This window comes from Sparus aurata, chromosome 1 (assembly GCF_900880675.1).
Source record: "Sparus aurata chromosome 1, fSpaAur1.1, whole genome shotgun sequence".
Lineage (NCBI taxonomy): Eukaryota > Metazoa > Chordata > Actinopteri > Spariformes > Sparidae > Sparus > Sparus aurata.
This window is the reverse complement of record NC_044187.1, coordinates 18,370,657-18,396,424: the sequence shown is the minus strand read 5'-3', so window position 1 is coordinate 18,396,424 and position 25,768 is coordinate 18,370,657. Positions and strand designations below refer to the sequence as shown.

Genomic DNA, 25,768 nt, shown 5'->3' with positions numbered 1-25,768 from the left:
TTTTGTTGCCAGAAAAATGGCTACATACGGTTTTGGAACAATTCTCTGCTGCTTACAAAGTCAATGTTTAATTCTGCCGACTGTGCTGGATAAACTGCTGAGATTAGGTTTGTGCATGAGTGGGGTTAATATGGAGCAGGAGATCGACAGGTGGATTGCCACTGGACTATTAAGATGAAGAGGAGGTTGAGCTTGAAGGCAAACCTCATGATTAAACCAAGCAATCTAGTTTCCAAACATTACTTATGGTCATTAGCTTGAGGCAGTGAGCCGGCTGAAATGACTACCTTCATTTTATGTCCAGGCTCACCCTTAGGGACAGAGTGAGGAGCACCGATAACTCAAAAGGGCTTAGAGCTCAACCACACTTCTTTTTTTTTTTTCTTTCCCCAGGACACAGTTGAAGTAGTTAAGGCATCTGATTGGGTGACTGGGCTTATCCGACTGGGAGAAAACCCCAGGGAAGACCCAGAACAAGCAGGACGGACTTCATACATATGCAGTCTGGGATGGAAAAGCCTTGGGATCCCCCAGGTAGGGCTGGAGGATGTAGATATTAGAGGGATACCTGGTCTGCCTTGCAGAGACTCTTGTCACTTGGACCCAGAAACAGATGAGTGATGAAGAACTAAAGGATGTCAGTTGTATTTGTCACTGGGTCCTCCTGTAACCCAAAGCATATAGTTTGTGGTGCAAGAGAGTTCAGGACTGTGACGGCACAACAAACACCGCTTCTGCTGAAATAAACGTTACAACAGATCCAAGACCTGCTGGACGGTTGGCTGTACTGAGGCACTATAAAGCTACACCTGCATACGACAGCATTCGCGTTAAAGTCCGCAGCGCAGAACGCCCTATGTTTGTCTGCCAAATGAAGTCAATAAATACTAACATTCCCTCAAACAAAATCACTCAGTTTGAAGAAGTAATTAGCAAGTCTGCGGTCAGAGGTGGAAAAAAGGCACTAATTACCTGGCGTAATTTGTCTTCCTCGCAGTGCGTTTATTGCAGAGCAAGAGGAATCATGTACACTTGTTCTCAGCCTTATTAACTATGTTGTGTTTAATAAGCGCAGCTAATAAAAAAACCCAACATGTTTACAGCGAATGTGTTGATTTTTATTTTTCATTTTAGTGCTTTGTGGGTGAGTGAACAGAACCTGTGGCTGTACTCTGCATCCTGAGCTGTCTCACTCTACAACAGCTGCATTTCTCATATTGAAGCATCTGGATGGGTTTTGTGTGTTCATACATGTATGTAACAGTTATTGTTCTTGCAGTATCACTACTTTTTCATTCAAAACAATGTCTAGGAATAAGATAAAACACGTGTATGAACCCCACAGAGGTGTCAGATGACTCATCAGACATAAAGAGTGCGAGCCGAAGGTTTCATTCAGTGGGCGGGTATGTTTTATGCACCTAAAGAATAAATACATAGCTTTAGGTTGAGATGATTTATTTCAAGATTTATATTTTTAGGGATACATACGCAACAGACTTGCTGGAGTAAATTATATGAACTTTTCCTATCCTTTCATTGTGTTTCTCATAGAGGAAAAGGAATAAGACATAGAGCAGCAGTAGCTCCTGTGACCATCAGGCTCACCTTGGATTCTTGTCTTGACCTCTGACCTCATTGTCCTCAAACTCAAAAATACCTACTGTGAAAAGGGAATGTTGGCACAAAGTCTTTCTGCTGCTGTCATTGTCCTAAGTTCATCAGCAGTGTACAGTGTGAAAGTATTAGTTTGATATGTGGATAGTGAAAATTGTGGGAGAGATTAGAAAAGAGAAAAAGAAGAAAGAAAATGACATGATCTAATTTAACGGTTAGATATTGTTGACTTTATGTGTGTAAACCGATCTATGTTACTATATCTGTGACTGGATGAATAAGGTAAGTCTTGTCAAAAGCTATAAAAAGCATGAAAGGGATGGCCAAGTTATTTCAAGTTATTTCCAAGTTATAGGCTACAGTTCACGTTCAGATTTTTGAAAACATATCCATATTGTTTAACATACAATTATTCCAGTAGTCGGGGAAACAAAGCTATATCTATTTTTTTTTTTTTTTTGATCATATGCAACTGCTGGCTTTTTAACACTATAAAAGCGTACACAAAAACAAAAGAGACGCTCTACTCAACTCCCAAGACGGACCAAATGTTCCCCCATCACGTATCTGTCCTATTCATCATCAGTAACTTTATTCTTTCCATATAATAATCGGCTGTCATCTCTACAGCAAACACTTCCACAGAGACTCTTTCTGTAATATCCATGGGTTATATTTCTGAATGTATTGTGGTATAAACGCAGCTCGACCATCGATGAACTTATGATGTAGTGACTAACACTACAGCTGGAGTCCGGCGTGCACTCTCCCCAGAATATGCCAAAAAAACCTCAGAAATCCTCCCTCTACAATGTGCTCACTGGCAGGGGCGCATCCTAGAGCAAGGAATCACGCATGCGTCAACGCCGGAGACCCTCCTGATTCGACGAGCCCGGAATCTACCGCACGGCCCACTATATCGCAAGGCTCTCCGCTACTAGCGCACCATCATCTGCACCTGCCTACTCCGCTGTTGTGGTCGGAGCGCTGGGAGGGGTCATTATTTCGCAGGCATCCAGAGGAGGAGGAGGAGGCAAATCTCCGAGACACCGACAGAAGCGTGTAGCCTCAGATTCAGCACCACGGGATTGAGGAAAGCGTCCGGATTGAGTCGATTTCCACTGTTCGCCGTGGGTTAACTGAACAGGAGGACACCATTTTTTTTGGGAATACTCAGTTGAAGAAACCAGGGCGCTGTGAAACAGTTTGCGGACCTGCAAGAGGTGTCATCTCCAACGCGTGAAGGTGCGTAAGCGGTTATTTAGCTATTTGAATGCTGTGGTTTGTCCAACTGGATGTGTGTGTGTGTGTGTGTTTCTTTTCTTTTTTTTTGCTAGCAGCCTGGTAGCATTACACTTGCTGCACCGACTGACCCGCTGCACCGCTGCTAACATTAGCTTAGGCGAGGTCCGCCTATTCATTCATCATTGTGCTTTTAAGCTAGTTGGCGGGGTAAATAAATCATCCGCACCGAAACACTTCACGGCTCATTATGCCACAACTCTGTTTTGCCGAGCTTCGGCTGCTCTCGTTAGCTCAAATAATAATAATTAGAGGGGAAAAAAATCTGTGCCCGCCGACTCTGCTAACGTTATCTGAACCCAACTCTCCAAGCACAGCTATCCAGTGAGCCCAGTGCTGAAAGCCTGCTCCGACTGACTTGTGCGAGCATGTCGGGCTGAGACAAGCTAGGCTGCTAAAGCTAGTGGAGTGGCTAAGCTAACTGACACCGGCCACTTTTTTTTAATGCTAGTAAAAAATAACGGAGCGTCCGCGTTATAACGGCTGCCGAAGCGTCCATCGTCTCGGTGGAGACCGTTCAGTTTCTCCAGCCTCTTCTTTGTGACTGTTTGCAGCGCTCGTAGGTTCCTTTCGTCTGAATTTTTTATTTTTTTTGCCTCTTTGTTCAAATAAAGTCACCAATTTCGGGTTCGGTGGCACGAGTTCCAAGTCATACTCATATTTCGCGAATGGTTTCGAATTATTTTAATACGCCTTCGTGCTCGTCCTCAAGCAGCTAGCTCGCCTCGCCTCACCCTGCGAAGCAAAAGCGTTACTTTATGGCCGAGGCTCCCGTTTGCTCTTCTTCAAAAATGATAACAGTTTTAAGAAGCCCTGACAGGCGGTGTCAAACAGCTGATTTAAGCTTCACAGTTTTTCAGTGTGCACCCACACTGCTCACTGAACCACTGGCGCCTCATTTGAGTTTTGCAGAAACTGTAATTAAGGGAGAGTTTTGCATTTGGTGCCTGTTTGCAGACACGCATCATCCAGGCTCAAGTGCACTCTGCATTCAACAGCACAGTTGCAGCAGGGCTGTCAGACCACAGCTTTTTTTCTGACCTGCCGTGGCTCATCCCACATTCTCCTCCTGTAACTGGATATGAGGCATCCCAGGGGCCTCTAGGGGTCACATAGTGGCTGTATTTAGAATGTAAACTTTTGATTGGCAAGGAGGCATGCTGACACCGACTGGGTCCACTCTCCCCCCCCCATATGTTGCCCATGTGATCTCATGAGACAGCCTGCAAAGGATGAGGCTAAAATAATCCTGTGATTTTTATGGTTGTTGTGTTGAGTCTTAAAAGGATTATAAAGGGAGGGCCTTCAGAAATTAATATATTATGGGTGAAGCATTATTTACCTACCTTCTATTAAGGTGTTTTGGTCCCTTAAGTGATAATTTCTCCCAAAATTGTGACCCTCTTGCAATAACAATTGAATGGGCAAAGCAGCAAGTCCTCACATTGACTTAAACTAGGGATGTTAATGATTAGTCAGTTAATGGCTGTTAAGATTTTAACAGATAAAAAAAAAAGGTATAGGGCACAAAGAGATCAAAAAGTGTCTTCTTACAAATTACAAATACCTGCTTATCAAACGTAACAACATAAAATATGAAATGACTTGATTTGAAAATGTGTTTAATTGAATTTTAGCCATTATTAATATGAGTTGGATTTTGTTGGGCCAGTTGTTGAATAGCGACAATCAAGTCATTGTTTTGTTATTTAGTTTCTTTAGTTTTTAGTTCCCATCATTGTCAAAACAGTTTTCTTATATCATTAATGATTTATCAATAATCGATTGTCAGTTAAAATTTGTGTTTTTGAAACTGTCTCGTAATTCCTCTAATGATTATAAATGACCTGTAGCTGCAAACGAGACCATCAGCGAAAAGACTGCTATCTTTATACAGATATTATTTATTCCTGTGCCCGGGTCCGATTACATATAGTACATATCAAATCACATATAAATACATTACCTCATCTTGATCCATCCTGTGGTCTATCTGTGACTTGCTTCCAAAACAAATGCATGCGCTGTCTTTGCACTAGCAAAGATCTTAACAACAGTACGTGCTGGTGTTGTACTGCTTTTGTCAAATGGGGCCGCTAGAATCAACAAAAAACTGAAAGTTCCTTGTGGTCACTTTAAATAATGAATCAATTCTCAAATCGTTGTCAATTACCTCTCTGACGATTGAATAATTGAATAATCAACTGATGATTTCATTATTACTTTAATCAATCCCTCAATTAATTAACCTCACAATGCATTTCCCATTGTTTGATGGGGCAGAAAAACTGTTTTGTTTTTTTTACTCAGTATGAGTAAGAAAATGTCTTGTTTGTTAAATTTTGCTGTACAAGTACTATTTAAATGACTAAAGATGACTTTTACTTAATATTGACGAGAGGCAGACGAGGCAAGAGCTGTGATTTTAGTCTGACAAGCATGGACAGACTCTTCTCTGCCCTTTGGGAGATAACTACATATGTGTATCGCTGGCTGACAAGCTGCCTGAGACAGTCTTTTATGCAAGGTTCATTTATCTAACCTTTAGGATACATTTTCTGTCATTTTGTGGAAGATTTACATTTATATTATAGTAATGGTGTTATACTAGATTGTGAACTGAGCAAGTCTTATCCGCATGACAGTTTGTAGTTATTGTTCTTTTGTTATCACTTCGATCCTCTGGACAAACTGAAAAGCTTTGCTTTGCTTTTGGAAAATTAAACACTTTTTGTTCCCGACTGAGCAACATCAGTCTATTTTGAACTAGTTCTGTTTTGAAACATAGTCATTTTCTGCTTGTTCATAGCCCATCTCTTACTCCTCATTTCATGATACCCAATACAGAAGGTTTGACAGCCACCTGTGTAATTACCTGAATGTTTTGGCTCAGTTACTGTATGCCAATTGCAGTATAAAGCCTTTTTCTGGTGCTGTGGATAAGAAAAAGCCATAATTTAGGGGTGAATCAATGGCAGGCAGGCGTGCATTGTGTTCTCAGTCTCCTGGGAGAGGAAGCAATATTGGCTGAAGACCATGGAACCCCCTGTTGTTGTACTGAATCGGGGCTTTAAGGTAGCCATGGTACCCCCGCTAACTGGAACAGGATTGCTCTCCTCTTTGCCTTTCTCTCACTCCAGCTCTTGCACAAATGTTTGATACTGTTTAACAGATGAGAGATGAGGCAATAGAAACAGCACAGAACAATCAATAGTCATGGAGCTCTTGTCTACCACATCAATTTCAACTCTCCTAACCCTAGGGTTTGTATTACCCAATGCTGCAATGTGGAACTGCATCGAACTGACAGCAAACATTCTCATCAGGGTTTTTTGCTAATTGTGTGTTTCCTCATCTTTAAGGTAACATTATGTGTGCTCTTGGGGACACTTGATAACTCTTACTAAGCAGCAGCCTAGGATTTGGGCATATGTTAAATTGGCTTCATGAATCTGCTGTTTTCTTAACTGTTTAAAAGACATTATCCCACATTGGACTATAAAGAAGAACCAAAATAAAGAAAAGAGCACTTTATTGTTTCAGGGGGGACAATAAAGTGGATGATCCAGCAATGCTTGAAAATCTAGTGTCAGCAGCAGCTTGGTGCAGCAAGAAAGAGTGAGGTTACTCTCTAATCTTCTTTTCATGTCTATTAGTCTGACCACACCCACAACCACGATGCATAGCAAAAGAGCTGTTTCAGTGAAAGTTATATTGTTACAGCCTGACTTCATTCTCGACAGGACTGTTATTACAAAAATCAATCCATCCACCCATCCTTCCATTAGTCAGAAGTCTGTGGGTGGGTGTGGTTGAATAACATTTCACCAAGAGGCTGCTCTCAACAAACAAAGCATCGCAAATCATCAGATCTGAGGATAATGTTTTGTCTGAAGCTAATCAAATTTTAAAAAATGAAAAGTGCAAAAGTATGTGCACCCCCTGTGTCATCACAACTTTACTTGTGTGGAAATATTTTATCAAAATGTAATATCATATGCAGCTCAGATCTTATATTCAGGTTTGAGTTTGATTTTTAACAATGCTTCAGACTTGTCTAAATCCTACATTTTCACCAAACAAAAGCTGCTGATGGATTTGCACAGACTTAAATGTGATGGGTGGATTTAAAGTCAGGGTGGAATATGAGGTTAATGACCTGATGATGTAGTGTCCGTGTCCTGAAGTTTAAAAGAAAACACTCCCCATACATGGCCCTTTTTGAGCTGCCATATGTGTTGTATTGTTTTGATGCAGATAGATGGGAAATGTCCTCGTTTGTGATAAGTTGATGCAATATAATTTGGCCTGTAGCTTGTTTAGGTTGATTTACAGCTTTGACCTATCAGGTATTTAGTGAAAACAAATACCTATAAACAAGGTGGTTAATTTAATATGAAAATAAAGCTGTATTAAATGAATAACTCACTGACTAACTGATAAAATGCTGTTAATTTGGATGCTGCTTTACAGTTTACCCATTTAAGGTGTTTTTCCGATGTGAGTTTTAGAAACTACAACAATGGTTGGAGGTAATGTCTCTGCACAAACAGCCCCGCTAGGGCTACGTTGACGTAATCGATGACATAAATTCGTCGACAGGAATAATTTGCGTCGACGTGTCGTCCCAAACAGGAAGTGGTAGTACCTGCGGAGGCTGAGAATAACCTCTCTCACACAGAGACGCTGCATTAGCGCCGCAGCGGTTCGTCAATTCCCCGCCGTTGGTCATTCACACAGAGCGAAGCACCGCTTGAATAAAGACGAACCGTCATGTAATTCACATAGAAAGCTGCGCTGCCGCTCCTAAAGAGACATGACGGTACACGTCGTGATGATGACGTCGGGGTGTTTCCCAGGTGTCCCCCCTGTCAATCTAAACCCGCGGACCGTTTATAATGTGTAGTGATTGAGAACCTGGCCCCCTAAACATCCTGGAAGGTGAAAGAGTTACGTTGTTCGAGCTAAATTACATTATTACATAATCACCATCAGTAAACAGGTCGCTGTGTGAATCTGTCACTTGCAGGGACAGAGGCTGTTCGAAAGTTCACTGAAGTCTCGGTCGGGAGGGCTGACCATCGCCGTGATTTCTATCAACACAACCACTCGAGTGAGTTAAAGGTTTTTGCCGGTGACAGACACTGTTTTTCGGGCAGAAATGTGACGAAGAGTTGGTAGGACAGGCGGGAGGACAGGCGCTGCTCCGCCTACAACTGCGGTATTTTTTTCCTCATATAAGTTACCAAGGACAGTTACAGTTACTATGTTACTTTTGTTTGGTCATGTAACGTTAAATTAATCGTTAGATTAGTCGACTAATCGAAAAAATAATCGCTAGATTAATCGTTAAAAAAATAATCTTTTGGGACAGCTCTAAGCCCCACTAGCTAGTTAAATCCGTCAGCAACTCCATTTTCAATCACTTAAATAATCAGGTGGGAAGTTTGTATTTTATTAAAGGTAATTTTTATTTGTTGTCTTTCGAAGATTGATTTACTTTCTCATATTATTGTGTAATCTCATGTAAGTGCTTACAATGGTGTATGTCATAGTGCCCTCTCTAGGCTTTGTTAGATTTGTAAAGCAATTCAAGGTTGGTAACATCTCTTTTGAAACTCTAAAATAGCCTTTTTGTGCCATGTATAGGGCCCTATGATTTCCACGATCACGGAATTGCGGACGGAATCGCGGAATTGGCCGATTAAAACGGAATCTGCTTTTTAACACGGAATATCGCGGAATTTGACATAATTTCACTGAAATGTTGTTCTCGTGTGGAAGAGGAACTTTTGTCTGGGGAAAACTGCACGGGGGGAACCAAATCTGGGTGGCACAACAAGTCGCCGCCCCCCTCCCCACAGACTGAGCTCCCCCGTCAAAACATTGCAAGCATGGCGAAGTGGCTGCCCACGGCGCCGTCTTCGTCGGCGAAAAAGCTGAGAAACTTGACATTTACCCCTCAGTACAGAGCCGAGCAGTTCCCGAACGACTTGTGTCAGGTGAACTGTTGTTTTGCAAAGAAGCAGACCTGAGAAATCATAATTAAAGATGTTATGCGTCAGAGTTAGCCACTGTGCGATTCATATTATTGGCATATAATACCAGAGTGACTGTTAACTGCTGCTAACAGTAGCTGCTGTTAGCTAGCTGGCCCTGTTAGCCACAGCCTTCTTAGCTGACTCTGCCTGGGCTGGGAGGCTTTTCTGGATCTGCCTGAGAGCTGACCATGTTTTTATTCAATGAAACCCATACAAACACAAAATATACTACTGTATGAAGACATGATGAAGTCAAAATATTTTTGATGCACTTTACTGTACTGTATGGTACAGTATTGAGGAAATATGTTTGTCCCCTCAATTAATTTAAGGTAATTTCTATTTAATTTGTGTACATTTGAGTTATTTACATTAAAAACACTCTGTTTTTGGTAGTACAATAAGAGTAAATCAGGATTCACAAAAATTAAAACGGAAAAAACGGAATTCCCAAAAATTAAAACGGAAAAAACCGAATTTGGGAAAAAATAAAGCGGAATTTGGGAAAAAATAAAACGGATTTCATAGGGCCCTACATGTAAACAATTTTCTCTGCATTTCCATGCTTTAATTCAGCTTCATCATGAAATATTTCTGTGCAGGGAGTGTTTCAAAAGCTAGCTGTTCAAATGTTCCTATTTATAGTTTTAAAAGTGACCTTTTTAATGATAGATAAGCTAGTCGGTTTAAGTACAGAGTGAGATCATATTGTTGTCATCAACGACTTGTTTTTGAAAAACCTTCCAAGTATCCATCCTCAGGGTTTTTGGAGTCCACCCTAAATTCCAGGTCCTAACCAGTATCATACCCTTTTCACAGCAGACAAAAATCCCACTGACAACAACTTACATCTGGCTTTTGTCTACAGTGGGAAAAGGTACAATTGGTATCCATTCCAGGGTAAATAACTCTGATATGACATCCAGGTGGTTTAGCAAAGTTTTGCCCCTTTTTGCGATTCTTTGACATGCATTGGTGTTGTAAACAGTTTCCCACTCCGTCTCTGTTCAAGCAGTCCTCAAACATTGTTAACATGGCGCTGATTTGTAAGAGTGCCTGAAAAAAAGGAAAGTAACCACTGTAACATTGTCACTAGCCTCCCTGCTGCTGTCTACTGTTTTTCCACTGCATTTGTGATTTAGAACATGACACACCAGAAAAAAAAGACTAAAAAACAGAAAGGCAGACTTCTCTTCTGGCAGTGAGCAAGAAGAAAGTCACCTATTTTGAGAAGATTTTACCGTATTAAAAAATATATAAAAAAAAATATATATACCCTGCGTATTTGGTGCTAATTTTGGTGATAAAAGGAAATGTAAACTACCTGGTTCAGGCTCAGGCTAACTGCTGATAAGGGATTTAGGTTATTAGGATGGTCAGGGTCCAATTGTACAGTTTGGAGATTTTGACATACACCAAGGAACATGCAGCAGGATGCTTGAAATAGAACACGAAGAACATGCATTAGATGGCATCACTTGTAGTATCTGACAAGTGGCTTGTTGCTGGAAATCTTTCAAACTAGCAAAGCACGAGAAATAAGCAGGTCTGTTTTCAAAATTGAAGTTGTTCTTTGATAGCAGCTTTAATTAAGGGGTGAAATTACCCGTGATATGGTTTGAGTCGTATCAGTGGAAACACACATGGAGAGAGAGCAAAGGGAGTTAGTTTCTCCTCTTCAGAACTGAGGGAGAAAGATTTCTCAGTTAGCAGACAGCACCTCTTCTCATTGAGATGTTGTGACTGGAGTGTGATGCCAAGCTGCCGCCAAGATTTTTCACTACTGTTTTTAATGATTCTCCTTCAGCCTCTCACGGATGTCACAGTCTCTTGGGAAAAATAATTGATTTTGAAGACTGAATTGTTAATAGTGTTTCTCTTTTGTTGGATGGTGGCCCATCGGTTCGAAGTGTATGAAGTGACAGCAAAGCCTTTGTACGAAAGTACAGGCAGAACCAACTGAGTGATCCTCAGAATTAATCCAGACGATGTGGATCATTTCATCACCGTTATAGCTGGCTGCGTCTCACTCTAAGAATTCATGTTATTCATGATACGGTCTAGGATGGCTTGAACTGTGAGCATCAAAGACAGTCTTTTTGAAGTTGGAGCTGCATGTCCAAGTCACTTTCAGTCTGGTAGTCATGGTAAGACATGGATTAACTTCGGGGCATGTTAGAGGTCCAGTATAACTTGACTTTTTCATTGGTAGCTGTCATAATGATGACTAAACTGTAGCTATTCCCATATAATCAAGTTGTCTCCATAAGCTGAATGTAATATTGTATTTTCAATGAAACAGATATACTTGTTAGTTTTATTCTGTGGAATTTATATGAGATAGTTAACACGTTTGGAAATTATCCAGGACACTTAGACTTTAAGGAACAACTGATTCTGCTCTCCAGTAGTTGTTTGAATTTACATCATCTTGATTTTCTTGGTAGAATCAACAATATTCCTTTGGATGATCGTCATATGAAATGTGTTCCTGTCTTAATCACTGCTCACTAGAAAATATAACTATCTTTTACCTGTAACAATGTTTAAACAAGTAAAGCAAGCATGTGTGCAGAGTCTAGTCATGGGCTGAAACTGGTCAAAACCACAGGTCATAAGCTAGTGACACCTCAATAGAAACAGGCATGTGGTGGATTGTGTAGATGTGACATGTAGACATCAATGATTGGGCACTGACAATGCAGTTCAGTGAACTGTACATAATTTGTGTGCAAACATTCAATGTCATTCTCTTTTGCACAATCATTGTTTTGCTAGCCATGAGGGGTTGTGTTAATGCACTAATGACACCAGAAGGTTCCTGTTCTGCTTCTGCTGTGTCTCTATTCTTCATGATGCCATGTTATTGTTTTGATTCGATCAAAAACAAATCAGTGCATAGAGCTTTGCTAGGGGCCATTCAAGTCTCTCAGGCCTCACTTGTCTCTTCATCCACCCCCACTATAGGCTACATCTGTGACCAGTATAGGCCCCAAGTATTGGCCCAGCTCCTCCCCCCACAGGGTTTGTGTGCTCTGTCTTGGTCCATTAACTTTTCTATTGTTAGGTGCTTTTCTTCACTCCTCTAACACTACAGGAGTTCCCAACATTCTGAGGAAATACCCAGTCTGGGATCTCAGACAACATTATCTTGTAAAGTGAGGAGTTTACAGAACGAGTCTTAAACTTCCTGAACTGCTCACAGACTTATCAGGGCATCCCCAATAATATCCAACGTTTGATTTTTAATATTTAAAATCTGATCTGATTTGGTCTATAGCCAGTGACAGTAGCAGCTGACAGCTGGTCAGCCAAGGTTGAAGCTAATGTTAGCTAGCCTACTACTGTTGACATATTAAAACTGACAGTTGGAACCATTTTCTCATCCAAACTTGTTTCTTTTACTTTTCTCTCACTGCAAAGATTTACTACAGCCAGTTGTTGCAACACAGTATTCATTTGTTTACATGCAGCTCCCTATTAGATCACGTCAGAGATATCATGTGTGTCGGTGGATCGCTGCCACTGTCAGAATGATCTTAATATCCTGTAGTTTGCGATGCACCGATATTTTCCAGTCTTGTAGTGTGTGCATGTTCAGTGATGTTGATTTTCAATGTAGTGAGTCCCCGGGACCCACAGGTGGTGAGTTGAGTGGGTCCCTGGGAAATTCAATGGGTCCCGACTCCCCAGTTAGAAAAATGTCTTTCTTTCTTATATTATTCTATTTCTTAAATTTTATTGAGTGTTAAACTCCTTTGATGGTGGTATGATGTGGTTATAATAAACAGATATATTCATGTATGTTCAAAATGTATCTGAAATTAAACAAATAAAATTCCAAATCTGAAAAGTTTATTGCAAAACAACTGTCACAGTGGCATGACATATGACATTCAAATCAAACAGCATTTTTGTAGCAACATAAATAGCACCAAAATAAATTACTAAAATTCAAATAGTCTGCTGACTTTTTCTTTTTCTTTGGTGGTATTTTTGCGTTCTCCTTTTCCTGCTTACTCGAGAAAAAACGGGATCACGTTGGAAGCGTGATGTATGCGCAGACGCCGTTTGGGCATAACAAAATGGCTGCCATTCAATGTAGTTTTCATCACCACCACCGGATTATGTTTTATTTATTTCATTACAGCACGTCCCCTAAATGTTAAAACATAATCGACACGAATGAGCACAGCATCGAGCAGTGGAAACGTGGGTTTATACACTATGAAGTTCGTATTTTTAATTGTTGAAATCAGAGGTGTAGCAAGCTTTTCAAAAGTGCGGGGGATTGATGTGGTGGTGGTGGTGGGGGAGGTGGTGTTTTTTTTAAAACAATTTTGGGTCGGGGGGTGATGATAAATGACACTTAAATATTAAATCTGTGTCTATAATAACCACACCCTGACATGTAAATGTGACATCTGTCTTGATTCATTTAATTATAATATAATATTATTAGGGCCGGGACTTTAACGCGTTAATTACGATTAATTAATTACACAAAAATTAACGCGTTAAAAAAATTAACGCATTTTAATCGCACTTATTTTTGCACCGCGGAACGTTTCTCACTGGAAGAGTTTCAGGGGTACCGATTATACTGGAGCACCAACTAACGGTCATGACTTCAGACAGCAACAATGAACGAAGAAGCAGATGAGACTGCTTTGGTTGGCCCCGTGGATGGGAAATTTCGTTTTCAAAAGCGGACGGATGGCAGCGTAGATAGGAGCATGCAATTGCTGCACTTTATGGCAAAAATTGCACGTGGCAGCGTTTAGCTCAGTGGGTAGAGCACACGTCCCATGTACCGAGGCTCTGCAGCGGACCCAGGTTCGACTCCCGGCCTGGGTCCGTTTGCTGCGTGTCACTCCCCCTCTCTCTCGCCCTGTTTCCTGTCATATCTTCAGCTGTTCTGTCAATAAAGGCCAAAAAAATATTAAAAAATTGCACTGGTCTGCTGATCTTGAAAAAACAAAAACATTGTTTTGTTGCTTAAGCTTCTGTATTCAGTCATTATTCAATGGTATACTAAAATCCATGTGAAAAAAATTGCTTCTCACTGTTCTCAGGTCAAATATTTATATGCGATTAAAATGCGATTAATTTCGATTAATTAATTACAAAGCCTCTGATTAATTCGATTCATTTTTTTAATCGAGTCCCGGCCCTAAAAAGTTATATTTATAATAGAAGCCTACTGCAACTGTACTTTTTTTTTTTACCATTAAATGTTATTTTATACATTATCGTATTTTAATGTTCTGTCATGGACTATGTCACTTCACTGCTAACAGAAAAGAGAGCTGCTCACTGCCAGTTGCAGCTTCTTATCGTGATCTGCAGTCTTTGTTAATTTTTTGTCATGAATGTTATTATTAGTACTTAGATTATCAAAAATCACAGTCACATGTCAGGATGTGGTTATTATAGACAGATTAAATATTTAACTGTCATGTATCATCACAGTAACAGCGTTACATACATTAGCAGCTGTAAACACATAAAAACATTATAAAACACATCATGTGGTTTGGTGTCGACCTGTATACTGAACGTATCAGGAGTAATCAACGTTTACGATCATCAGAGAACGTTACAGACATTGTTTTTGGTTGCTCTCCGTTTCCAGAGAATTCACAGAGAAGCTGGAGAAGTTTGTGACATTTTCATCCCGGATTTTTGTGAGGAAGGAATTAAACGCCTGTCCCAAATAAACGCCTGGTCTGTTAAGTGGTTGAGGCAAATACACGCCCGGCTATTATTTGGTATTTTACGGTAGATCCTGCCTCATCAGCACGAGCTGAACAATAGCAAGAGAGGTGGGACTTAAGGCAGTACAGCCAATCATCAGCCGGTCAGTCCTAAAGCCGGTGTCATGTTTGAAGCAGCAACGGGAGAGGGAGGGGGAGAGGAGGCAGCTGCAGCGAGTGCAGACTTAGAGCGGCTGGAGAAAGTGACTCCGGCCACAGTAAGGCGTTTATGCAAAACTGCAGAAAAACTGCAGAACAAGTGTGGGTGTTAAAACACACACATCCCCCACGGGTGCGACGCCCCTGGTTGAAATGAAATCAGCGGTGACGGGCTAGTTGTTTTGGTAGCGGCTAAATGAGCATGTCGCGATACTTTGTACGGGGGATCACGTCTGCGCCGAGTAGATGCGCAGAGGGTCGAAACAGCGCTTGTCCGGTCTGCTAACAACAAGGTTTCTTTTGCCAGTTACTGTGATTAAACACGAGTTGTTTAATGTTCACAATGTATTGTTTTTCATGGGAAAAATGAGGTGCGTCCCCGGGACGCATGGATAGTGAGTTTAGTGCGTCCTTTCAGATTTTAATGCGTCAGGGACGCAGGACGTGTACCTAGCAACATCACTGCATGTTTGAGATTAGAGAGAAGAACATCTGTGAGGTTCATCCACATGTGTATGATGCAAACCAATCTCAAAATTGTTTAGGATTTTAAAACTACTCATAGTAGCTAGCCTTACTGAAAATATATGTGCTGACCAGGAGAGTTTCTAGGTATTGACTTCTGGGCTTTGTCAAAAGTTAGGAGTGGGATCCCAGGGACATATTCTTTTAGAGCAATTTTCTTTTTCTTTTCAAAGGTTTAATACATACAATTCATGCATTTTGAAATGAACCTCTTAAGTCAAGATAAGATAGATCTCCTCTATAAATAAACCAAAAACTGGGGTGTTAAAGGCTTAGAATGTGCCACTGCTTTCTGATTTTCACAGAAATGCCTGACAGTGCAACAAGAGTCTTTCCCACTTTCTCAGAAATTGTTGGCATATTTTTGTGTAGATTGCTTGCTATTGTACTCCTTTCAGTCTTCATCTCCTACAGTCAAGCAGTTACACATTATTAACCCACAAGGAAGCCGCAAGGAACCATGCTGTCTTAGCTTTCTGAACAAGATGTTGAATTCCACACACACCCACAGTATACATGAGTGAACTTGCCAATTAGGATTTTTTGTTTTACTGAAAGTATCATAAAGATAATAACAGAGAAAATGTAGGTGATGGACTTGATATGATATGCTACAAATGCAAAATACAGTTTTTATTTTGACTTTTTGAAGTATGTTTTACAGTCATTTATTTTAAGCAATATATATTCACTGACATATTTGCAGCTTTAGTTGCTGTAGCAGCTGTGGTAACGAATGCCAGGAAATAATGTTTTTCCCATAAACTAGAGAATTATAAGTCAACTTACAGCAATATGTATAGCTGCCTTCATCTCATCCAAGCGTGTCACCATTTTATGGAAATGTATCTAATGCTGTTATTCTGGCTCTGGATCCCACCTACAAAGGTTGTATTTTTAACTTGGGAAAAAGCGGTCAATGAGCACAACACCAAACCCGTTTCAGTCGCTGAAAAAAAATCATAGATGTGGTCGATGATATCAGTAGCTCTTAAATTATGCTTCGTTTTGAGCTGAAATTGCCATTATTGGTGGTGACTGTGTTGTGTGTCTAATGTAGTCACCAGCCCACTCTAAAACTTGTGTGACTCCATGCTGACCTGGTACTGAGCAATAAAAGCTTGCTTACTACAACAATCTGATGCAATAGGTATTAAAGAAACCATTCAGACCAATAGCAAATTATTATTCTGTCACAACATTTGTGTGGAATCGCTCTCAGATAGCTCTTTAACTTGACATAGTTAAAAAAAAAATGAAAAGCATTGCAGCTGCCAGAGCTTAGAGTAGTTTTTAGATTCAGGTTGTATCAATAATGTCAATCAACATCAATAAATTGATGTGAAATTGGTGTTTGAAACGGAGTATTTCAGATAATGGGATAATAAGAGAACTCTACCTCTAATGAGAAAAGTCTTGCCTGTGGGCCAGGTGAATCAATTTGATTTATCAACAAGTAAAAGTCAATTAGACCAGATGTTTCAACAGTATAGATGGACATCACTGTATATGATATGTTTTGTTCAGATAACAAAATGTAGATTTCACATGATTAAAGGTGCTCTGTGGAACTTTCTTGTGAACAAACAATGTATGCTAACATTTTGTGTTTCTCAACAAAATGCATTGGCTGTATCCACAAAGTTCTTCCTCATAAAACATTTACAGGGCTTATTGTTTAGTACATCGTTTACTTCCATGTTTACTCCCTTTTTTCTTCCACTGCTGTGTTTGATGGAATTTTCTTGCCCCGGATTGCCGATTGGTAGGATCCACATGTGCATGCAGTGCACAATACAAAAACACAAAAATGTTGGTCCATGGTGCAACTAGTAGCTAAAAGCACCACATGGTACTTTTAACACCTTGCGTCTGCTTTTAATAAGCAGCAATAAGCAACCGATAAGATTCCTGCAATGTTGCGAATTTTGTCAAGCTCAAGTAATTAACACAATCATTTTAAACCTGATCAGTTTGGCACAAAAATGTGATTACAGTGGAAAGCGGCTCACTTCCTCTGCTTCGGCCATTTGATTGTTGACACAGATGCATTGCTATATAGTTGTGGTAAAAGAGGATTCGCCTTTCATTGCCCTCCAAAGGGAGGTTCAAATGGTATTTGCTCAGTGTATAGCCATACATTTAAGAGTTTATCTTGGGAATTAGTTGGGAGCTAACCAAGCTGTCATTGCACACTTTGACTGCAACATTGAACATTGCACCTGGTATACTATTAGGCTCTGCTCTGAGATTCTCATTTTTAGCATTCAGGCTTCAGACTGTATGTGTGAAAATGATTTGGTATTTTTTAGAAGTATTTATCATACTCACGACTACAGTTAAAACACATCAGTAGAATAAAATCACAATACTAGATCATAAAAACATGTATGTAGGCAATAACATAAGCATCGATCTTTTTTTGAGCAGGTTCAAAAGATGATAAAGCCTGATAAATGCATCAATGTTGATATATTTGGCTATTAAATTGAGTTATCACCCTCATTGTCACTCCTCTATTTATTTATTTTCCTGTTAACCAAGATAATACATTCACAACAACTAATTTTCTTTAATTTTTGCTGACAATATAGTGAATTGACTATTAGTGCCTGCAATCTAACAAGTGTTGTTTGACCTCAGTTTGAAAAAGTTAAGCAGGTGAGGCAAGCAAGATGCCAGCATGAATAAAGCATCCACTATAGAGGATAACCATTGTGCTGAGACAGGCTGTATCTATAGACTGTAGGAGGATAGGACCAGATTTTTCAATGATAGAGTACAACATATGATCTGACAGGCTTACGGGAGCAGCGATGTATTTCAAAGTTGTTTGAGGTGTCCAGATGTAGGATTTTCATGGATGCATTCCAGCCAATCAGAGGCAGGTGCTTTCAGAACACGTAGTTTATTCAACTTATTCAGTGTGTGCATTATGTTTTTAAATAAGGTTTTTTTGAATTCCTAAGAGAACATAGCTGCTTTGAGAATTTCACAGGTTGTGCTCCACTTTGATCAGCCTATTTTGGCCGCCTTTATAACATAGCTCTGGAGAGCAGCGATATGACAGGTTGAGCCTTGACTTCTGCTTTTAGAGACTCCCCCACTGCTCCACCAAGTGTGTGTGTGTGCGCGCATGTGTGTGTGCTTAACTCTGCTCTGAATCTGGGTCAGTGCAGTGTCGGCATATTAACTTTCCATAATGACAAATGACAGGGATTGTAGTCACAAAGTTAGTGTTGTATGGTAAAGGAGCTCTGATGCCCATTTTATGCAGTGCAAGCAGAGTTTAAACTTTTGAGCAGTTTTATCTGTGACAAATATGCATGTATTTGCAAAACTCCAAGGCTAAGAATATTCTGAGAAAAAGTGTTCTGTCTCACTAGAACACCCCAGTGTGTACCATTTAAACACATTTTTACCCTCGCCATTATGTAGTGAGACAAAGAAGCAGCATAACATGTAATAACAGTGGGTGTCCATCTGTCTCTTTGCATATTATGATGCTCATGTCTGCATATAAGAAGGGATCTAGCTGTAAATTAGAATCTTTAATTCTACACTTGCCTGCTTTGATTTTCCATTCAAGTATTAAATATTAACAAGCTCTGACTCTCAAGGACTATCGGGAAATGCCCAGAATTTCTGGAATCTTTTTAAACATCTTGTCCATGTTTCTGTAAAGAGCTGTTCAGTGCTGTTCAGTGCTGAATGTCCTTTCCTCAATAACACAAGGATTCATAGGCACACATTAAGCTTTAGAACTAACTCATGAACTAGGATGTAATTACAGAAAATTGTATGTTTCAAACTTATAATTGTACCTTTATTCTCTTTTGCTTTTGTTGCATACATTTGTTGTTGCTACATGTAAAAAAAACCTTAGAATTGTTATTATACTCAATGCTGCTTGGTTTAGCACTTGGTTTGACCTTATTTTCTCTACTCCCTGAATGCTTATCATGTATTAACCTCATTTGTTAATACATTCATGGGAGTGAAGTTAATCCGTGTCAACACGCACTGTCAGAGGGAGGAGTCTTGATTTTGATTCTTCCTTTAAGACCACCAGATGAGATTTGAGCTAAAATGGAGCGACCTCGAAAGCGCAAATTGAGATTGTTTGCAGTCTATCTAATTGAGATGTGCGGAGCGTACATACATTTTGAATGTGAATGTCTTTTCTTTGCTGATTTCACATATTGAGAGACTTTATATAATGTGACACGCTACTTTTGAATCTCAACTTCCATCAAAATATACACAGACAATAATGCTGATTAGCTAGGACAACAGTGGGGCTTTCACTACTAAAAAAGTCAAATTTGAAGGAATTCAAACTAACATGTAATAAATTTGAATTCATTCAAATGCAACCCATATAGCATAATGCGACGTCCGTCCCTCAGTGGTTACAGAGTGTCTTACCCTTCAGTATAGTCTTTTGTTTTTTTGCATGTAATGTCATACACTGCAGGCAGCCATACAAGGTCGTAAAGCTGACGTTGCTTCACTTGCCTCTGGAGCCTCAGCTGCCAGTGCGGGTGGCAGGCTTGCAGATGAGCCCTCAGATTTGTTGTCCTTATAGGGTAAACCAGCTGCTTTGACAAATTCAGCAAATGGCCTTATCTTTTTTAGTTATTTTGCCATCCACTGTGTAGAACAGCCTGAGAGGAAACCTAAAGTAAAGTAGAACTTTGTGTAAGGACGAATACTACAAAATCTTAAGTAAATCATGCAAATATAACGGCTGTGCTAAATGACTGTATTAAGACCATTTACATTTTTAGTTAGTGTACTCTCATTTATAAGGAAACTGCAATGAGATTTTGCATGTTCGTTCAGAGCACACATCCTATGTAAGTTTGGCCACAATTGCACAAAGTATTCAAGTCTCATGGCAGCCAGCCAGATAATGTCAAAAAGGTCAATCCTATAAAACTGGACAAACAACTATAGGAAATAGAATTGCATATCTAAAAACTATTAAAAACGTTATGTATTATTAAGAGGGGTGGTAAAAAAGGTGTTTTAAATGTCCCATAACTAAATAAACAAGCTGTTCTCAGGGCAAAATGAGGTCCCCAGAACACTGTTTGAAACTAGAAAGGTGGCAGGGTCCGCCAAATAAAGTTAAAAGTATGAAATTGTGTTGCCCTTAAAGGTCAGTTTGTTTATTCAGTCATGCACATTAAGACAGTGTGTTTATGTAATATAGAAATCCAAAAGTCTATATAAAAATCCATCCATCAATTCATCCATTTCTGTGAGCTTGTCGTTTGCATGGTGATGGTACTGATGGTGGGAGGAGGGTTACAGCCTGGACAGGTCATCAATCTGTTGGGGTTAAAGCTCACAAATGGCCACATTGCACTCAGCATGGGCAGTTTAAAGTGTTCAGGGAGTTTAAACTTGCCTGCATGTTTTCTTATTGTGGAGGAAACAAAAGTAGTTTTCGTAGTACATTCATGTGTACGTTAATGAAAGCTTTTTATGAAACAACATGTGTGTTTGGATTTGTCAGGTTAGAAAACTGCTGACCTTTGAAGCTGTGTGGATCTGACTTCCTTTTCGAGATGTGATGAAAAAGGGAGGTGGAGAAGCAGATGGAGCAGTGGCAGAGGGCAGAAGGCATAATACCTCTCCATCAGGCAGCATTAGGCAGAGTCTCTTTGAGTGTGTAGATGGAGTGAAGACTTCTTGCTGGATTTATGGATATTGATGTGATGACAATGTGTTAAGTTGGGAATTGAAATGAATGAATTATTATTGTTACAAGGAACCTTTATTTTTTGTATTAATTCTAGTAGCCCTGTCAATGGCACGTATTCCCTCATGCTGTGAAAACCTTAAATTCATCCTCAGCACTCCATGCCCTAATTTTTATTTTTATTTAATGACTTATTCAACTCCGTTAAGTCAAAATCCAACCAGGTGATATATAATATATTTGTTTTGCGGTCTTTACATCGTTATACATTCATACTGTGTACAGAGTTTAAGTGTTGACATTTGTGTGCATAACTAGAGCACGTTAACGGGGTTCAGGCAGTGGAATAAAACTATGAATATATGTATTATTTAGATGTTACCCTGGTTATATGATTTAATGCACACTAGTGTGAAATCAATTTGTAGACATGGTGAAATGTATCTGATTCTGTCTAAAACATTCTCTCTACTTACCCCTTGTGTCGAAAGCAAGTCGTATGACCAATGATATTTTCAAGGTACACAATAATCGTGTTTTATGTAATAGGTATCCTGTGCAGTGTAGTGTAGTGGAACAACAGCCAAAAAGGCACCACATGAGGCGAAGAAAACCAGTCTTTTCTTTTTGTGTTAGTGGATCCGACAGTGTTGAACAGTACTAGCATTGCCATCCGTTTTCTTTGGTATCGTCAATATACCGTTCGATGGAGTGGCTCTGGATGACAGGTGCTCAATCAATACAGACACATGGACAGAGGTCTGACTCAGCAGAATATCTGTCTTCAGTGTCACCGCCGTTACGTGCTTTGTTGTGATGCACTCATCATCCTGCAACAATTTTTTTTTTAAACACCAGAGTAGTGTACATGAACAGCAGAGAGATTATTTTTGTGTATTTCAGTTAAGACCACCATAAATCAGTTATATTCAGGTTTAACAAAATGATGCAATTACCAGTATAAGGCACTCGAAAAAGTAGCCTCCAAGTTAGAAAACTAATGGATGCAATGCAATAGACATTAACAATGAAATGCAGTTGCAAATTTTTGATTTTGTTGCTAGCTGTCTCTAATGTTAGGAATAAAACTTCACCAGACTTCGACTTTTTACATGTCTTATTTCTTTCAACATTCATGATAGGCAGGTCATCCAACTTCTGGATCACTGGTTCTTTGCAGAAATGTTTCTTGTGGACTTAAAAAAGCCTTTTTGCTTCTTTCCCCGGGAGATTTTGGATTTGAACTCAGCTTAAGATCACACAACGGTGCAGCTCATGCCAGAAAGGTAACCCTGTCACTGTGCCACTCAACCATAGCCGGAAGGGACTCAAGATAGTCCAGCTGAACAAATTCAGCAAATTTGTCTGTACTTGATTTCCTGGTTAGTCAGAGCACTTGTATTGGTTAAATTATAGGTCTTTAAGGTGGTATTAATGTGGTTGGAATTGGCTTGGTCAATTCTAAATGCAGGGTTCTCCCCAGACGGTGGAACAGCGGCGCTGCGCCGCTATACCGCTAGGTCAGCGCCGCTATACTCCGCGCGTGACTGTGACGAGTGTCCGTCGGTCCCCCGGTTGATGGCTAGGAGCTCCCGGCTGATGGCGATGAGCGTCCGTCCGTCCGTCCCCCGGCTGACGGAGTTGATGACCATCTGTCCGTCCGTGTCCCCCCCCCCCGGACAGACGGTGCGCCACTACACTAATAATTTCTGGGGAGAACCCTGAAATGTGATAAGCAGTGTTGGACTTTAATCAAGTATCAAAGTCTAATGTTGAATTTGTGGAAAGTAGTTTTGACAAGTGCATTCTTCCTTTACCATTAGAACCACAGGTAGTGACATGAACGTTCACGTAGAGCTTCAACAAATAGTCGATTCACTGTTTATGTAGTCCATAGAAAATATTATTTGTAACTGTTTTGTTAAACAGTTTATTGGTGTGCATTTGAAAAATTGTGAAACAGTACCTGTTATGGCTTCAGGTTGATCCTTGTATCGTTTGTTCATTAAATTATTTCATTCAGTCTGAAAGCACAAAATATATATGTAAAAACGAGACGGAATGTCTTTTTATTTGTTGGCATAAAAGGAAAACAACACTGTGCATTTCCCCAAGTTCTCTTTCTCCTGGTGTATAAAAACTTATAGATCCTGCCCTGGTCCTTTGAGACAAAGCTTTCCTAACTCTGTAATAAAACCAGAAGGTTAACAATACTTGCAGGAATTTAGAAAAATTAAATACCCCAAACCGACAAAGACACACACACAGGTCCATACAACACACTTTCTAAGCACGCACACAGCTTAGTTACCACCTGGTTGACTGAGGTAATTACTTACATCCGTTAACAGTTGTCTCTCTGCCATGTCATCAGCATTACTTCAGAGAAAAGCTGACACAAGCAGAACCTAAGGTAATAATATTGTTTAATGGGCAATAAAAAACAAACAGTATCAAGAAGACCCCACATTAGGTGACAAATGAGCTGACTTGTAGGAAATGGCAGAATGCAGTCAGCTTGCTACAGACGCCATTGTTACCATGCCCTAATCCTGATAACAAAACATATGTCATTCAGTCAGCAGTGACAGTATGTTGAATGTTTGTGCTGATGCATTTAGCCTCTGTGTACACAACCCTTATCTCCTCAGCTCTCACTCATTCTCCTTCCAGGATTCACAGTTCAAACCTGTAATGAATATTTGGCTAAAATTAGATGAAGAGAGAGTTTTGTGGAAACAGAGTCAGTGGAAGCAATCACAGCGAATAGAACTGTGTGGATAGTTGTGTAGTTCTGTCATTAAAACATTTGTTAATATCTTCCCCTTCCAAAGTCTAGCAGTGACTTGCTTACATACTGTATCACAATTTTGCAAAATTCAACATATTTACTATGTTAGAGGGCCAGCAGCTTTGAAAATGCAAATTCAGGAAAAGCTGGGTGAAGACAGAAAGCTGATACTCTGAAACAATGATGTGTTTCTCTAATGATACATACAGGGTTGTGTGGTTCTTCACCTGGGTAAATACGCTAATTTACGCCCCTAGTCAGTCACAATGCTATGACATGTGTTGTAGTTGAAGGCTCTTGGCCTGCTGTCTCTGTAGCACTTAAACATCATTCAGTCGGTAATGAGTTTAAAAGGAAGACTGTAGTAAAATATAGTAACCACCATTGCCTTGTCACTGGCTTTAGTGTCACTACATGAACGATGCCAGCTGCCTGATTGATACCTTGTATTTGCAACTCTCAACAGAGGTGAGAAAAAAGCGACATATCTCAAACTTACTAACTTCCATCATCAGCACAGGAGAAAACAACGTCTCTAATTCAGAATGAGATTGATGAAGACGTTCTTCTGGATGTAGACTGATTAGACATATGATCTGCTGCTTTCTACTGTTCTCTGTTTCCGGCATGTTCGTAATGACAAATTGCAACACGTGGAAATGACAAAAACGTGAAGGCAAACTAGAAAATACTACAAAAATGGGAAAGGAGTTTATCGTCAATTTTTAAGCGTCTTCACCGGCATTAAAAAAAAATCCACAGTTACATGGCAAATTTTGGTGAAAAAGTGCATAAAACACAATCAGTCTTCACTTTATGTTTATGTTATAATACACAGATCATTGGACAAATTGTAGGGCAAAAATGCCGTACCAGACATATTCACAAGTCAGCCAATTCAAAGTCTTCAATAAACCTAACGTGCAGTGTATGCCTTTAGATTGTGGGGAAAACAGAAGCACCTGGAGCAAACCCACTTTGGACACTCCTCATGAGCCTGCAGTGCTAACCACTGAGCATCTGGGCTGCCCATCTGTGTGGTTATCCCATTTGAAAGTCTTTTCAAGCAGTAATTCACATGGGCAACAATAGCATGGCCTTAATCAAGATGTTTAAATATTATGTGCATATTTTAGTTGCTCACAACTTGTAATAGATCTTTGCTGCATAGAACATCATGCTATCAAAGTTTCATCACTATGCCAGTCTCTTTCAATCTTTTGTTAAGTTGTGTGTAGAGAGTATGTACCAAGTCAAAACTTTATAGATTTAAGTGTTGTGTACCTTTTAGTCAACTACATAATGGTTTTTGCAGGTAATGAGGAGGTACGGTAAAGATTTGATTATTCGTACATTATCTGATAAAATGATACTTCAGTCTTGCGACTTACTGCATTGACTCCACTGTAATTTCTGTGATTTATGCCTTTACCAGTAAATAGAGGAAACTGTAAAGACACCTGGGCCTTTTATTTCTCGAGTTGGCAGAAATGATTAATTAACAGAGACAACTAAAGTATTATTTACGCCAAGACACTAAACTAGATTCCTAATTAACAACAAAACTACCATTTGACAAGCATTCTTTGCCAAACTCAACAGGCACAGTATCTGCAGGCTACTGATGAATTTACCAATGAGAATGCTGAACAGCAGCAGTTGGTGAAACCAGCAGTATGTCCTCCTGTGAAAAGTCGATCTGAAATTCTAGTTTTCAGCGTATTGGTAACTTTCGAGGCCGCAGGTAGCAGCAATGATGTACGAGATTCAATTCAGAGGTGTTTCATTTTAAATATAAGACGGTGTCAGAATATCAGAAACACCTCTTAGTTGAAATTATTAAAAAATAGTATAAAATATGCAAAAA

General features: G+C 39.8%; 1 protein-coding gene across 2 annotated transcripts in view; it reads left to right on the top strand.

The window, feature by feature from the left end:
* Positions 1-2,500: 2,500 nt before the first annotated feature.
* The window catches only part of ctnna2 (catenin (cadherin-associated protein), alpha 2), a 383,489-nt gene continuing 360,221 nt past the window's right edge, over positions 2,501-25,768 (top strand). For both annotated transcript variants that reach the window (XM_030412821.1, XM_030412835.1), the window contains exon 1: positions 2,501-2,862. The gene's annotated coding sequence lies outside the window, so the exon portion shown is untranslated. The remainder of the gene's footprint in view (positions 2,863-25,768) is intronic.